Raw genomic sequence first — 16871 nt, 5'->3', positions numbered from 1 at the left:
TATTAACCTAAAGTCAAGCAGACTTCAGGAAGATCTTTTAGAAGTCTTTCAGTACATAAAGGAGACCTACAGAACAGCTGGAGAGTGAATACACTGATAGGTCAAGAAATAAGAGTTTTAAACTGAAAGAGAGTAGGTTTAGGTTAGATATTAGGAAGAAATTATTTACTGTACAGGTAGTGAGGCACTGGAATGTGTTGCCCACAAAAGTTGTGGATGCCTCACCCCTGGAAGAGTTCAAGGCCAGGTTAGATGGCCCTGGGCAACTTAATCTAGGGGAAGATGTCCCTACCCGTGTCACAGGTGTTGGAAATAGATGATCTTTAAAATTCTTTCCAACTCAAACCAGTCTTTGTTTCTATGATTCCATGATTCTGTGATTCTATGATTCTGATTTACAGGCCAGTCAGCCTCACCTCTGTCCCTGGAAAGGTGATGAAACAGCTTGTGCTGTATGCCATCTCCAGACAAGTGGAAGAAAAGGAGGTTATCAGTAGTAGTCAGCATGGGTTCACCAGGGGGAGGTCATGCTTGACCAACCTGGTAGCCTTCTACGATGTTGTCACTGGCTGGGTGGATGGGGGAGAGCAGTGGATGTAGTCTACCTTGATTTCAGCAAGGCATCTGATACTGTCTCCCACAACATCCTTATAACAAACCTGAGGAAGTGTGGGATAGATGAGTGGACAGTGAGGAGGGTTGAGAATTGGCTGACTGGCAGAGAAGGGTGGGAATAACCTGCTGGAGAAAAGCTCTGCGGAGAGGGACAAGAGTGTCCTGGTGGATGACAAGTTGACCATGAGCCAGCAGTGTGCTCTTTTGGCCAAAAAGGCCAATGGCATTCTGGGGTGCATTAAAAAGAGCATGGCCAGCAGGTCGAGGGAGGTGATCCTCCCCCTCTACTCTGCCCTGGTAAGGCCTCATCCGGAGTACTGTGTCCAGTTCTGGGCTCCTCAGTACAAAAAAGACAGGGATCTCTTGGAAAGAGTCCAGCGGAGGGCCACAAAGATGGTGAAGGGCCTGGAGCATCTCCCCTATGGAGAAAGGCTAAGTGAACTGGGTCTGTTTAGCTTTGAGAAGACTGAGAGGGGACCTGATCCAGGTCTAGAAATATCTAAGGTGTGGGGGGCAGAGTGGCGAGGCCAGACTGTTTTCAGCAGTGTGCGGAGGCAGGACAAGGGGAAATGGCCAAAAACTGGAGCACAGGAAGTTCCGCACAAATGTGCGCAAGAACTTCTTTACAGTGAGGGTGGCGGAGAACTGGAACAGGCTTCCCAGGGAGGTTGTGGAGTCTCCTTCTCTGGAGATATTCAAGACCCGCCTGGACACCTACTTGTGTGACCTATTGTAGGGAATCTGCTTTGGCAGGGGGGTTGGACCCGATGATCTCTGGAGGTCCCTTCCAACCCCTACAATTGTGTGATTCTGTGATTCTATTTTATTATTTTCATATTAGTCTGTCAATTGTTTTTCTTTTTCTTCCCTTCCCTTCCCTTCCCTTCCCTTCCCTTCCCTTCCCTTCCCTTCCCTTCCCTTCCCTTCCCTTCCCTTCCCTTCCCTTCCCTTCCCTTCCCTTCCCTTCCCTTCCCTTCCCTTCCCTTCCCTTCCCTTCCCTTCCCTTCCCTTCCCTTCCCTTCCCTTCCCTTCCCTTCCCTTCCCTTCCCTTCCCTTCCCTTCCCTTCCCTTCCCTTCTCTTTTTTCTTTGTCATTCCTTTTCCTCTTCTTTTCCTTTTGTTTTTCTCACTCATCTATGAATAGACATAATTTAACAGTTAATTTATCAGACACTCTGATATACCTGTTTTCATGTATAGAACTACCAGCATAAAATGACATAGACTAATCATATTAAATTTGTATACCTTTGTGCTACTCATAAACATAAAAAATGTTGAATTACACAGCAAATCATTTCCTTCTATGAATTCTCTTTTTTTTAAAAAAAAAACAAGACTATGATATAACTATTGAACTCCGTATTTTCAAATTCTATTGATCATAAGTTTGTGTAACTGAATTATGATTTTCCATTTTACATAAATATATTTTCTTCTTTCTGTCCAAGTCTTTCATTTTAGCGTTATTATTCATATTTCCTAGTATACTTTTATATAAAAGTAATTCATATTAGCAGAAATGACTTGTTCAGAAACAACAAAATAATGAATTATTTTCATATTTATTTTTTCAGATTAGTTACATAAATTCAAATATTAAGACTAGTATATAGCAAAAAAATGTATTGCAGTTGAAGTTTCTTTTTTTTTTCTTCTCTTCCTGTTCATATGTTAAAATTATTTTCAAATTTAAGTATTCAGGACAGTAGAATATTCAATACTATGAATCTGTAAAAATATCTCTGAGTAAAAGTTTTACCTTTTTGCTCATATGTGGAAATACTATTGCAGTAAACTGAATGTTACTGAACATTATTTTATTTACCTTTGACTATTTTTTTTTTTTATAAAACATAAAATATGAAGAACTAGAGAAATGTAGATTTACTGTATTAAAATCTGAGAAATTAGGTTTACAAAATACAGCATTCTAAATTATTTCTTTACAATAACTGATGCTGATTTACAATAATTCAGCAAAAATGCTGAAATTAAATAAACTACTAATTCTCCACTAAATATGATGTCTTATATAATATTAATTGAGAATTGTGGGAGTCTTTCCATGAACATATGTGGAGCTGTTGGTGAAAAAGAACAAATGTGCAATGACAATTCATAAGACAATGATGGAATATGCACAGACATTTAAAACAAAACAAAACACACAAAGATTATAAACAGTTTGATGACAATGTGTTGGATGAGTAGTATATGCATATGTATGTAAAAAGTAGCACAGTGGTGGACAAAACCTTGCACTTTTAACTTTCTCCTTTTTTTTTTTTTCCTTTTTTCTTTTCTTTTTTTTTTTTTTTTCCCCAGATGATCCTTAACTAAAAATGCAGATAGCCCTGCATTAGGGACATATTATTAACTTCTTTCCTCTTATTTTTCCTTCATACTGCATGGCTCTTCCATTTTGCTCCCCACAGTAATTCACACTTCAGAGAGAAGAGTGTGAATAACCCAACATCCATTTTTATTAGTAGTAGTATTATTATGTCTATAAAATATCCATCTATGTTAGACATGTAAATATAACCTCTTAAGAAAGAGAAAGTACTTAAACCACTCAGTGGATGTGTAAATTAAGAATGTGAAAGATTCCAATATTTTTCAGCTTAACCCTATGCAGACCCAATTAGTTGAGCAGAGCTTAGCAAAAGTAACAGATTAATCTTTGACAGAAACTGAGATCACTCAGTATTTCTCTGAATTTCAGTCAAGCTCGAGAGTAATGCAGAACTACAAACTAGTATGTTTCTTGGCATGCAAGGGAAGCATTTTGCCAAATGGAAGTGTCAACTGATTTTAGGAAATGACAGGATCACTGAGTAGAATGCCTGAATTACAGTATTACTAATAATTACTATGGCATCTGTGACCTCTCTGGGTTGGCAGAAATGAGTGAAGTGAGTGAAGCTTATATAAAGGGTGCATACAGCTATACAGAATCCATGAACCAAATTTCCCAGTACCTTTATATCAGGTGTGTTTCATACAACCCATTGTAATAAATGTTAGGGAATCATTAGTTTAAATGTTTTTTTCAAAAGTACAGATATTTCAAATTACACCTTACTTCAGAAAAATTAAAGAGGAGAAAAATATGTTCATTATGCAGAAGATGAAGTATCTTTAAAGGAATATGATCAAATCTTAGGAACTAGAATATCATTTTTCATCATTACTTATTACAAATATTGCTTATATTTGTAGCTCAAATTGCTCAAGTCTACAATTCAAATTTATATGCAATTATCATTTTTAACTGGCATTATGTTATCAGTAAAAACTGTACATAAATTTTCACAAAAGCTATGCTCCACATTGTAATTTACATGTGACATGGCGACTTATATTCTCCTAATGTGAATTTGCAATTTATGGAGGTCATAAGGCACAGTGTCATAGCATTGCTTACTGTACTGTACTTCGACTAGAAATAGAATAAAAAAAAATATTTTTTAAAAAATTGAATCCTCCATCAAAAATAATTGTATTTCATTCTGAGAACTGAGGTATAAAACTCATGTCCATAATCCCTAATTTTTAGATGCCTGGCTATTATGATAGATTTTGGATATTCTTACACAACAATATATTCTATGCAGTAGATGGGAGAAGAAAGAAAACACAGATTGTTCCTTGAACAAAGAAAGCACCAAGGAAGGCAATTCCTATACATTAATCTACTACAGCTGCCAACACAGAATGTTAATCATTGTATTACAGATCTCAATCTTATGTGTATATGTATATATGTGTATTTACATATATGAATTTTACATTCTTTGTGAGTAATGCCATAGATATGCTTCATGAAGTTGCCAGAAAAAGCTATCTTTTAAAGGCATCATTATTTCAACAAAGAGTAGAGCAACTGGAGGTACAGTTCTGTACAGTGGATGATGCCAAACTGAGTCTTATCGACTCCATTAAGAGTAGAAGGTTGAGCAGTCACTAACCACATAAATTTTAACAATGTCATATTCTGCACCTGGGAGGGGACAACACTGTATATATGAACAGATTAGTCCATGAAAGAGTAGAGAGCAGCACCATGGAAAGGGAACTGGAGGATCTGATTCATGGCAGGTTTTTATTAGTCAGCGCCACGCTCTGGCAGTCAAAACGGCCAGCTGTACTCCAGGGTGCGTAAGGGACAGTGTTGCTAGCCAGCTGAGGGTAAGTGCTCTTCTCTGCACTGGTGTGGGCCCACCTCGAGCACTGTGTGCAGTTATGGGCAGCACTATATGAGAAATACATAAAACTAGTAGAGACTATTCAAAGCAGAGCTGTGAAGAACATGAAGGGTCTACAGGGCAAGATGTATGAGGGATGGCTGAGGTCACTTTTTTTGATTCAGCCTAGAGCAGAGGAGACTGAGGGGAGAGCTCATGGTGATATACAGCTTTCACACAAAGGGAAATGGAAAGAGAAACACTGATCTCTACTCCTGGGGACAAACAGTAAGATTCTGATCTTACTGGAAGGGAACAGAATAGAAAAGCTCTTCATTGACAGGATAATTGGGCACTGAAACAAGCTCCCCAGGGCAGTGGTCACTGCATTAAGTCTGCTTAAGTTCATGTAGTGTTAGGACAATGCTCTCTGGAGATATGGACTGAATTTTTGGTAGTCCTGTGTGGAGCCAGACACTGGACTCAATGAGCCTCGATGGATCCCTTCCAGCTTGGGATGTTCTATGATTCTATGATTCAGTGACAGTCAACATTGTGTCCAGTTCAATATGTTTATTATCTGAAAGATGGTGCAGAATGCACCATCAGCAAGTCTGCTGATTATACAAAACTTTGAGGAGTGACTGATAAGCCAGTTATGCTGCTATCCACAGGGACCTCTGATGATTAGAAATATGATCTTTTCAGTGGTGCCCTGTGGAGGGACAAGAGGCAATGGGCGCAAGAGAAAACATAGGAGTTTTTGTCTGAATATCAGAAAACACTTTTTTACTCAGTTGTTTATTGAGTACTGGAACAGGTTGCCTACAGAGGTGGCAGTGTTTCTATTTTAGAGATATTTGAAAATCATCTGAACATAGTCTTGGGCAACCTACTGTAGACAACTTCAGGCCAGCATCCACTTAGACTTGTGCAAGGCTTTCGACATGATCTTGCACCACATCCTCATCTCTAAATTGGAGAAAAAATTGAATTGAAGGCTGAACTATCAGGTGGATAATTGGCTGACTGGTTACAGCCAGAGGTTTGTTGTCAATGGCTCTATTCGAAGTGGAGGCTGCTCATTAGTGGTCTCCTCCAGGGGTCCACCTTGGGACCAATGCTCATAAAAGTCTTTGTCAATGACAGACAGTGGGATTGAGTGTACTCCCAGCAAGTGTGTTGATGACACCAAGTTGAGTGGTGCATTTGATAAAATAGAAGAAAGGGATATCATCCAGAAGGATCTGGACAGTCTTGAAAAGTGGACACGTAAACCTAATGAGGTTTAACAAGGCCAAGTGCAAGGTGTAGTACTTCAGTCAAGGCAGTCCCAGATATGTGTACGAATGGGAAGAAGAACTTTTTGAGAGCAGCCCTATGGAGAAGGACTTGGAGGTCCTGGTGGACAAAAAGCTGGAAATGTAGTGTATATTTGCAGCTTGGAAAGCCTACAGCATCCTGGGCCAAGTCAAGAGAGGGAGGTGATTGCCTGTCTTGCTCCAATTTATCAGAGTGAGAGGAGATTCTTTGATATACGTATACCAGATGTGAGATTAAGAAACAACAGTTCAAATATTGATCTGACCAGTTTATTACAAATCTTAATCAGGGAGATGGGGAAGGGGAGGCTGGCAACTATTAAGAATTAGGGTGATGAGGAAGGGAAAGCGGGCGATAGAAAAGATAGGAAAGAAGCAAGAATTACATAAAGTGGGGATAGTCACCACCGACATCCAGCAGCATCCAGTTGCACACTGTTACAATGGTCCAAGGCAAAAGCACAGTGGGAAAGCAGCAGCAGCATGGTTGGCCTTAGGCAGCAAGCAGGTACAGCGACAGGGCAAGTTCAAGAGGAAGCGGCAGGTCTCAAATAGTAGGCCCAGGAAAGTCCGTCAGCAGGCAGGCACCTCATTGTGAGGAATCTGATGTAAGGTACCTTCTTCTTCTTCAACATGTGAAGAATCTGTTGTCAGAAATCTATCCTTGTGGTTGTTGGTCCCTTTTTTTTTATCTTTTTATCCTTCTTCTTCTGCCAACATGGCATTCCTGGGTGCTTGGGTAAGAATCATGTGCAGTAACCCCTGAGATAGCTATCTCCTTCCAGATAAGCCCACACAAAAGACTGCTGCCCAGCTATTAAGCTGCATCTTATCTCTCTCTCATTGCCCCTGGCCTGCAAATCTTCAAGCAAAAGATTTCACCATCTTTGAGCAGGACTTGCCTAGACTTGTCCATCTGTGTCCTCAGCAAGCTTTGAGACAAGGGTGCAGAAGAATTATCTCTTACACTGTCCTCCCCTACTCAGCTCTTGTGAGGTCCCATCTAAAGTATTACACCCACATCCAGGGCCTCCAGCATAAGAAAGAAATTGAGATAATGGAACACCTCTCCTACAGAGAAAGGGGGTGAGGCATCCAAAACCTCCTTGGGCAACCTGTTCCAATGTGCCAACACCGTCTGAGTAAAAAAACTTCCACTATTTTTTTAGGCTATTTGATTTAAATGAAAAATAATATCACCAAGAAACAAGAACACAAGAGGACATTGTCAGATTTCAAATATCTGAACATGAGCCAGCAGTGTGCCCAGGTGACCAAGAAAGCCAATGGCATCCTGGCTTGCATCAGGAACAGTGTTGCCAGCAGGAACAGGGAAGTGATTGTCCCCCTGTACTCAGCTCTGGTGAGGCCACATCTGGAGTACTGTGTCCAGTTTTGGGCACCTCACTGCAAGAAAGACATTGAGGCCCTGAAGTGTGTTCAAAGAAGGGCAACAAAGCTGGTGAGGGGTCTGGAGCACAGGCCTTATGAGGAGCGGCTGAAGGAGCTGGGATTGTTCAGTCTGGAGGAGGCTCAGGGGAGACCTTATTGCTCTCTATAATTTCTTGAAACAAGGTTGTAGTGAACTGGGGGTTGGTCTCTTCTCTTGTGTAACTAGCAATAGAACTAGAGGGAATGGCTTCAAGCTGCCAGGGGAGATTCATGCTGGACGTTAGGAAATACTACTTTTCTGAAAGAGTGGTCAGGCACTGGAATGGGGCTGCCCATTCCACCACCAGGGAGGTGGTGGAGTCACCGGCCCTGGAAGTGTTTAAGGTCTTTTCCAACCGTGGTGTTTCTGTGATTCTGTATCTATAATTTATTTTAATATTCTAATGAGATTTTCTCCCTTTAAGTAAAAGGAAAATAACGTATTGTTGAGAAAATGTAAGCAAAAGGAAAAGAAGAGCATAAACTTCTGTAACAAATCTATTTATTACACACTGTGTAAAAATAATTTTCCAATTTCCTTATTCTTGAACTATTATTTTTTTAAAATGTATTGGAAGTTTTAATTAGCTTGCCTTCCTTGCTTCACTATATTCCTATAAAATACTTCCCAATTAAAAAAAAAAAAAAAAGAAAAGAAAAATAAGAAGAAATTGTTTTACTCATTTCTTTTTTAGTAATAGAAAAATGAAGAGACTGTAGGTGCATTGAGTAGTTTTGTTTCAGTAAAGGTGGGAAAATGCATCACTACACAAGTCTCCAAAGTATTTACAAGTTTCTCTTCTGGAATTGTATCTCTACGTCTCTGATTTCTTTTTTATTTGATTGGCCAATTCATTTTTTTTTTCTTTTTTTTCTTTTTCTTTTTTTTTTTTTTCCCACACATGATTTCCATTAAGATTTTATGGGTGTTCTTGAAGTACTTGTTCTTAGCTGTTTAAAAAGTTAATATGAATTGAACTATAATGCTTAATTCTATGCATATTTCATTAGTTGGCTAAAGGCAAGTTACTGATTAATATTTTAGTGTCTGTAAGACTTTACTACTTTAAATGTGGTAATAATTAAAAAAAAAAAATCAAAATAATATTACTTTCACTGTCAATGCTTTCTTCAAATGATTTGCATTTTTCTGTAACAAAGAACCATAACACTGATTTAACTCTATAGGATGAATTTTGTTCTTGGATTCCAGTACAGTGCAGTATCCCTGTCTTAACAAGCTGTGGGACAATGTAAAAGATTTTTCGTGCATTTTTTTTCTTTCCCCTGGAATTTTTGTTAATATTAGATCTACAAAGTGTAGCATAATTATTTGTATTAGACCTTTAGTCCCCTGTGAAGTGTGCATATCTTGCACACATCCTTGGAATCACAATTATTTGACTTAAAATGTATCCTGCAGCATACTAGCACAAAATTGCTAAGGTGCTTCATTTTTTACTGTCTCTTACTTTTTTCTCTTCCTCATTAAAAGTAAAATTAGATTCAGAATGAAATCCAAATGCTGTATATGGAAGCAAACATGCAGTGATGAAGCAGTGAGGAACAGGAGTGTGTATGATAGTCTATTACACTGTCCATATCTAAAATTCCACCTAGATTTTCTTTGTTGCCAATGTTAAAGAGAAGATATCTTTTCATTTGCAAGAAAATGTGCAATTTCTGTAAAATATCCAGCATGAATAAGTCTATATAGCCATATATATATACCTATAAGTGTATAGGTATATAGATGATCTTTTATTTTTAAACTTGTGAAAAAATTTGCTTCTTAAACTAAACAAAACAGATTTTGTAGATCAGAGGGAGATCTTGAAAAAAATGAAAAGACATTACATTACTGTTTTGTTCATCATAGTGAGATTATAGTAACTTATTAAATACTACTAAGTACTGGAATAATTATTACTTAGATTCTGTTACTACATACATTTGTAGCACTCAAATAATCCAGTTAGAGTGTTGTTTTTTTCCTCTTTTGATTTCCATCAAATTTAATCTCAGTGTAGAACTATTATACAGTTTATACATTTCTTATTATAAACAATAAAATTTTCTCAACAGAATATTGTTTAATTCTGTCTTAGTGCAGCATGAGTCTTTGTAAGTAATGGAGAAATAACTCAAAATAACTCAAGCAGAAAAAAATAGCCATGAGAATGTTTAATTAAAATTTTATCTACGCATTTAAAGGTAGAGTTTTTTTTCTGGAGTCTATTTCAGTACTACAGAAGAGTAATCATTATCTGTTATGGGCTGCTGTATATTTGAGTCTGTCTCAGGCCATGAACTGTAGCCAGACATTAAATATCAAGAAATTATTTTTTCCCATCATGCATTACATAATCATCAGTTATTAATCGTTGTTATTAAAACATTTATCTTATATCTAAACATTGTTTTTTCAGAGACTGAGTACAACTCATCTCAAAAAAAATATTAGCATTCAGGCATTATTTTCAGCTGTCTTCCTTTCTATGATCTATAATGAATCAATCACTTGATTAGTTTTTCCAAAATGAGATATTAAAAAATAATGAATACAACGACCTGTCTGAAACAAATTGACCTCTCTGGTGCAAATTTGCAGATTAAATAATGGGAGATAATTCCATTATCATACCATTAGTGAAGCCATATCCCTAGGAATAAATAAATAAATGTCTTTGAAGTTAACTTCTGCTCAGATTTTAAAGAAATTTCACTGTTCTGTTCAGTGTAATGTTCTTTTTCTGTTGAATGTAAAATGTCTTCTTATGAGCAACAGATCTTCCATTTGTTAGCAATGCTTACTAAATGAAGTGTTTAGATCCAAAATAGTAATACTCCATGAAAATGCCTACAACCAAACTACCAAAAGTTTTGCTATGATTTTGCAAACAGTTAATTAACTATAATCATCCAGTAACTTTAGGAACAAAAGAGACCATGTGCTGAATCACAAAAATATTAAAGAGTTTGCATAAAGATGAGAAAATGTTCTTTAACTTGCGGACTCAACCACCTCCCTGGGGAGCCTATTCCAGTGCTTAACAACCCTTTCTGTAAAGAAGTGTTTCCTAACGTCCAATCTAAACTTACCCTGTCACAACTTAAAGCCATTTCCCCTTGTGCTGTCACCTGTCATCAGTGAGAACAAACCAACTCCGCTCCCACTGTAAGCAGCTTTTGGATATTGGAAGAGAGCAAGGTCTCCCCTCAGCCTCCTTTTCCCCAGTTCCTTCAGTCTCTCCTCAAAGGGCATATTCTCCAAGCCCTTCACAAGCCTTGCTGTTCTTCTTTGGACCTGCTCCAGCACCTTCAGCATCCTTTCTGAATTGAGATGCCCAAAACTGAACACAGTACTTGAGGTGAGGCCTCACCAGAATCAAGTACAGGGGCAGGATTACTTCCCTAGTCCTGCTCACCACACCATTCCTGATACAAGCCAGGATGCCATTGGCCTTCTTGGCCACCCAGCTGCACTGCTGGCTTATCTTCAGCCAACGGTCCATCAGAACACCAAGATCCCTTTCCATCAGGCAGCTTTCTAGCCACACCTCCCCAAGCCTGTAGGGTTGCCTGGGGTTGTTGTGGCCAAAATGCAGGACCCAACACTCAGCACTATTGAAACTCATACAGTTTTCCTTGGCCCATCAATCCAGTCTATCCAGGTCCCTCTGTAGTGCCCTTCTCCCCTCAGGCAGATCAACACTCCCTCCCAACTTGGTGTTGTCTGCAAACTTACTGAAGGTGCACTCAATCCCCTCATCAAGATTATTAATAAAGATGTTAAATAGAAGTTGCCCCAGTACAGAACCCTGGGGGACATCGCTCGTGACCAGCCACCAAATGAATTTAACTCCACTGACCACAACTCTTTGGGCCCAACCATCCAGCCAGTGTTTCACCCAGTGGAGAACATGCCCATCCAAACCACAGGCAGCCAGCTTCTCCATGAGAATGTTGTGGGGGACAGTGTCAAAGGCTTTACTGAAGTCCAGGTAGACCACATTGACAGCCTTACTTTCATCCACTAAGTGGGTTATCTTGTCATAGAATGAAATCAGGTTTGTCAAACAGGATCTACCTACTGTAAATCCATGCTGACTGGGCCTGATCCCTGGTTGACCTTTAACTAGTCCATGATGGCTCCCTTCCATAACCTTCCCCGGCACCGTGGTGAGACTGGTAGGTCTGCAGCTGTCAGGAATATCTTTCTGGCCCTTTTTGAAGATGGGCATCACATTTGCCAGTCTCCAGTCTGCCTGGACATCCCCCATTAACTAGGACTGTCGAAGAATGATGGAGAATGGCTTGGCAACTACATCCGCCAACTCCCTCAGCACTCCAGGGTGCAATCCATCTGACCCCATGGACTTGTGAGCATCCAGCTTTTGGAGCAGGTCCAAAACTATCTCATCATGGTTCATGCAGGGTCTCTTCTGCTCCCCATCCCTATCTACCAGAGCAAGGTGCTGTGTTTCTAGGGAGTAACAAGTCTTCGTATGAAAGACTGAAGAAAAAACGGCATTAAACATCTCAGCCTTATCCCAATCCTTGGTCACCAAGTTGCACTCGGCATCCAACAAGGGGTGAAGATTATCCCTCACGCTCTTCTTACTGTAGATGTATTTAAAGAAATATTTATTGTTTACCTTAATGGCCAAGTTCAGTTCTAGCTGGGCTTTGGCTCTTCTAATTTTCTCCCTGCACAGCTTCACTACATACCTCTAATCATCATAAGTAGCTTGCCCATTCTGCCAGAGACTATAAGCTTTCCTTTTGTTCCTGAGTTCCAGCCAAATGTCTCTGTTCAGACAGTTTGGCCTCCTTGCCCGTCGGCTTGTCTTCTGTGATTTGGGGATGGTCAGCTCCTGCACCTTTAAAATTACTTCCTTAAAGTATTCCCAGCCTTCCTGGGCTCCCACACTCTCCAAAACTATCTCCCAAGGGACCCTCTCAACCAGGATTCCAGAGAGGTTGAAGTCTGTCCTAAAGAAGTCCAAGGTAGCCGTTCTGCTGACTCCCCTCCGTGGTTCATCAGGGATCAAGAAATCTAGCATCTTGTGGTCACTATGCCTCAGATAGTCTCCAACCTTTACATCCCCCACAAGACCTCTGTTAACAAACAGCAGGTCCAGGATTTTGCTTCTCCTCATCAGCTCCTTTACCAGCAGTGTCAGTAAGTTATCTCCCACACACTGTTGGAATCTCCAAGACTGTTCCCTATCTGCTGTATTATAAATCCAGCAGATGTCTGGGAAGTTGACGTCTCCCACAAGAACAAGGGGGAGAGACCTTGAGACCTCACCCAACTGTCTATAAAGTGTCTTGTCCACCTCTTCATCCTGGTTGGGTGGCCTATAGCAGACTCCCACAATAATATCAGTCTTATTGACCTTCACTTTTATTCTGACCCATAAGATCTCAACCCTATCATCATGATCATTAATTTCCATACATTCATATTCTTTCTTCACATAGGGGGCTATGCCACTGCCTTTCCTGCCTTGCCTATCTCTTTTGAAAAGTCGGTAGCCTCCATCACAGCACTCCAGCTGTTCAAGTCACCCCACCAGGTTTAGGAGATAGTGACTATATCATAGCATTCCAACTGCACAATGGCCTCCAGCTCCTCCTGTTTGTTACCCATGCTGCATGCATTAGCGTAAAGGCACCTGAGCTGGGCCTCCTTTTGAGTGGCAGTAGCCCTAATACCTACTTGACAATACTCAGGTGTTTCCACAGCCATCAACTTCACACCAACCCTTGTGTTTTTCCTACAGAAGGGTTAGTTGTCCTCCTCCCTCACCAAGACGCAAGACTGTGGAATCTTACTAGCACATCCTTCTACAAGCACTGGGACGTTACATACAGGCTCCGTCCTAGTGACCCCAGTTACATCCCCACCTCCTTTGTACCTAGTTTAAAGCTCTATCAATGACCCTTCTCAACTCCCATCTTAAGACATCTTTCCACTGGTGGGAGAAGCTACTAATGGTTGCCAGCAGTCCTGATCTCATGCAAACAGAGCAGAGGTCAAAAACGCAAATCCCTGCCGAGCACACCAGGCCTGGAGCCAGGTGTTATTCCGTTGTCCCACCATATTTAGTCCCTCATCATTCCCTATAACTGGAGGGATAGAGGAGAACACAGCTTGTGTTCCTGAACCGTTTACCTGTCACCCCAAGGCTCTGAAGTCCTTTTTCATAGTATTTAGGGAAGTTCTTCCTGTATCATTACTGCCTACCTGAAACAACAATAGGAGATAGTAATCTTAGGGCTGAACTAGGGAAGGAAGTTTCTGCCTTGTGTCTTTAACCTGGGCTCCCAGGAGGCAGCAGACCTCCCTGTGTAGAGGGTCTCGTCTACATATTGGCCCTTCCGCTCCCTTCAGCAGAATCACCATGACAATGACCTGCTGTTTTTTCTTTGCCAATGAGATTTGAATGCTAAGTGAGTCTGGTTAGACTTTGGTAATACCATCAACTGAGGAGAACCGTAATCACCACCATTGTCCAGTTGTCCCTGCAGAGCAGTGTACCAGCTCCATAGGGACAGCTGGGGAGGCAAGGGAATCTCTGGGACGGTGTGCCTCCATCGCCAAGAAGGTGCCTTTTGCCACTGTCCCATAACCCCCCAATTCTTCACTGTTGTTGCTAGGGGGAGGAGAGGACAGGGGATTCACTGCAGCAGGAACACTGTCGGCCTGCTGGTTCCTCTCTGTCACCTGTTTGCAAGGTGACAGGTGGTGACGTGCTCCATAGAATCATAGAATCACAAGGTTAGAAAAAACCTGCAAGATCATCTAGTCCAACCATCCACCTATCACCATTACTACCAAAAGCCACTGAACCATATCTTATTGCTCCTCATCCAGATGCTTCTTGAACACTGCCAGGGACGGCAACTCCACCACCTCCCTGGGAAGGCCAATCCAGTGCCTGAGCACTCTCTGAGAGAAAAAGTTCTTCCTTATGTCCAATCTAAACCTCCTCTGGTACAACTTGCGGCCATTTCCTCAGGTCCTGTTTGTTGCCTGGGAGAAGAGGCCAAACCCCTTCTCATCACAGCCTCCCTTCAGGAAGTTGTAGAGTGCAATCAGGTCTCCCCTGAGCATCCCCTTCTCCAGACTAAACAATCCCAGCTCCCTCAGCTGTTCCTCTTAAGACTTATGCTCCAGAACGCTCACCAGCTTTGCTTCCCTTCTCTGGATACACTCCAGCGCCTCAGTGTCTTTCTTGTAGTGAGGGACCCAAAACTGAGCACAGTACTCAAGGTGTAGCCTCACCAGTACTGAGTACAGGGGGATGACCTCTCTACTCCTGCTGGCCACATTATTTCTAACGCAGACCAGGATGCCATAGGCCCTCTTGGCCACCTGGGCACACCGTTGGCTCATGTTCAGCCGAGCATCAACCAAAACCCCCTTTCCACTTCACAGTCAACCAGCCACTCATCCCCAAACCTATAGCACTGCATGGGGAAATTTTGGCCAAAGTGCAGGACGCAGCACTTGGCCTTGTCGAACCTCATCCCATTCACCTCAGCCCAGCGATCCAGCTTATCTAAATCCCTCTGAAGGGCCTCCCTACCCTCAGGCAGATCAACAATTCCAGCAGGCTTGGCGTCATTTGCAAACTTACTCAGGGTACACTCAATCCCCTCATCTAGGTCACAGAATCACAGAGTGGCCAGGGCAGGAAGGGACTTCAACGATCATGAAGCTCCAACCCCCCTGCCACATGCAGGGCCACCAACCTTCCCATTTAATACAAAACCAGGATGCCCAGGGCCCCATCCAGTCTGGCCTTGAACACTTCTAGGGATGGGGCATCCACAACCTCTCTGGGCAGCCTGGTCCAGCACCTCACCACTCTCTCTGTAAAGAACTTCCCCCTGACATCCAACCTAAATCTTCCCTCCCTCAACTTAAAACCATTTCCCCTTGTCCTGCAGTTATCTACCCTTTCAAAGAGTTGAATCCCCTCCTGTTTGTAGGCTCCCTTTAGGTACTGAAAGGCTGCAATGAAGTCACCCTGCAGCCTTCTTTTCTCCAGGCTGAACAGGCCCAGCTCCCTCAGCCTGTCCTCATAGGGGAGGTGCTCCAGTCCCCTGATCATCTTTGTGGCCCTCCTCTGGACCCTCTCCAACAGCTCCCTGTGTTTTTTATACTGGGGGCTCCAGACCTGGACACAGTACCTGAGATGGGGCCTCACAAGAGCAGAGTAGAGGGGGACAATCACCTTCCTGTCCCTGCTGGCCACCCCTCTTCTGATGGAGCTCAGGATACCATTTGCTTTGCACACTGCTGGCTCATGTTAAGCTTTTCATCTATCAAGACCCCCAGGTCCTTCTCTGCAGGGCTGCTCTCAAGGACCGCTCCTTCCAGTCTGTGTAGATGCCTTGGATTCCTCTGGCCCAGCTGCAGAACCTTGCACTTTGCCGTGTTGAACCTCATCAGGTTCACCCGGGCCCACCTTTCTAGCCTCTCGAGGTCCCTCTCAGTGGCATCTATTCCTTCAACCGTGTCAACCGCACCACTCAGCTTGGTGTCTAGGAATGTCTTCCTACTGTTTTTCACATCTCTCACCATGTTCAGTTCTGCCTGCATCTTGGCTTTTCTGATCCCACGTCGGCAAGTCTGGACGGCATCCCTTCCATCCCAGGTGACATGTCCTTGTTTCCAGAGCTTATACACATCTTTCTTTGCCCTCAGCATGCCTAGCAAATCCTTGCCAAGCCACGCCCATTTCCTACCATCTCTGCTCGCTTTCTTCAGAGGGACAGACAGCTCTTGTGCCCTCAGGAAGACATCCTTGAAGAGTAGCCAGCTCTCCTCAACATCTTTGTTTTTAAAGACAGCATCCCAGAGGATCTTGTTTAAGAGTCTATTGAACAGCTTGAAGTTTGCTCTTCCAAAGTTCAGGGTCCTGACGCCACTCTTTGCCAGGCCCTTGCGATCATGAACTCCACAAGGACATGGTCATTGCAGCTCAGGCTGCCTCCAGCCTTAACACCTTTCATGATCTCCTTCGCATTGGTGAGCAGCAGGTCCAGCAACGCTTCACCTCTGGTTGGTCTGTTCAATACCTGGACCAGAAAGTTATTATCAATTCATTCCAGGAGCCTTCCGGACCTCTTGCAGCTCGCCATATGGTCTTTCCAATAGATATCCAGATGGTTGAAGTCTCCCAGCAGGATGAGAGCCTGTGAGCATGATGCCTCCCACATCTGAAGCAAGAAAGCCTCATCAACAGTCTCCCCTTGATCAGGTGGCCTGTAGTATATGCCTATCACCAGCTGGCCTT

The sequence above is a fragment of the Phasianus colchicus genome, chromosome 1 (assembly GCF_987193195.1).
Source record: "Phasianus colchicus chromosome 1, bPhaCol1.hap1.1, whole genome shotgun sequence".
In the NCBI taxonomy this organism is placed as follows: domain Eukaryota; kingdom Metazoa; phylum Chordata; class Aves; order Galliformes; family Phasianidae; genus Phasianus; species Phasianus colchicus.
Note: the sequence above shows the minus strand (reverse complement) of the source record.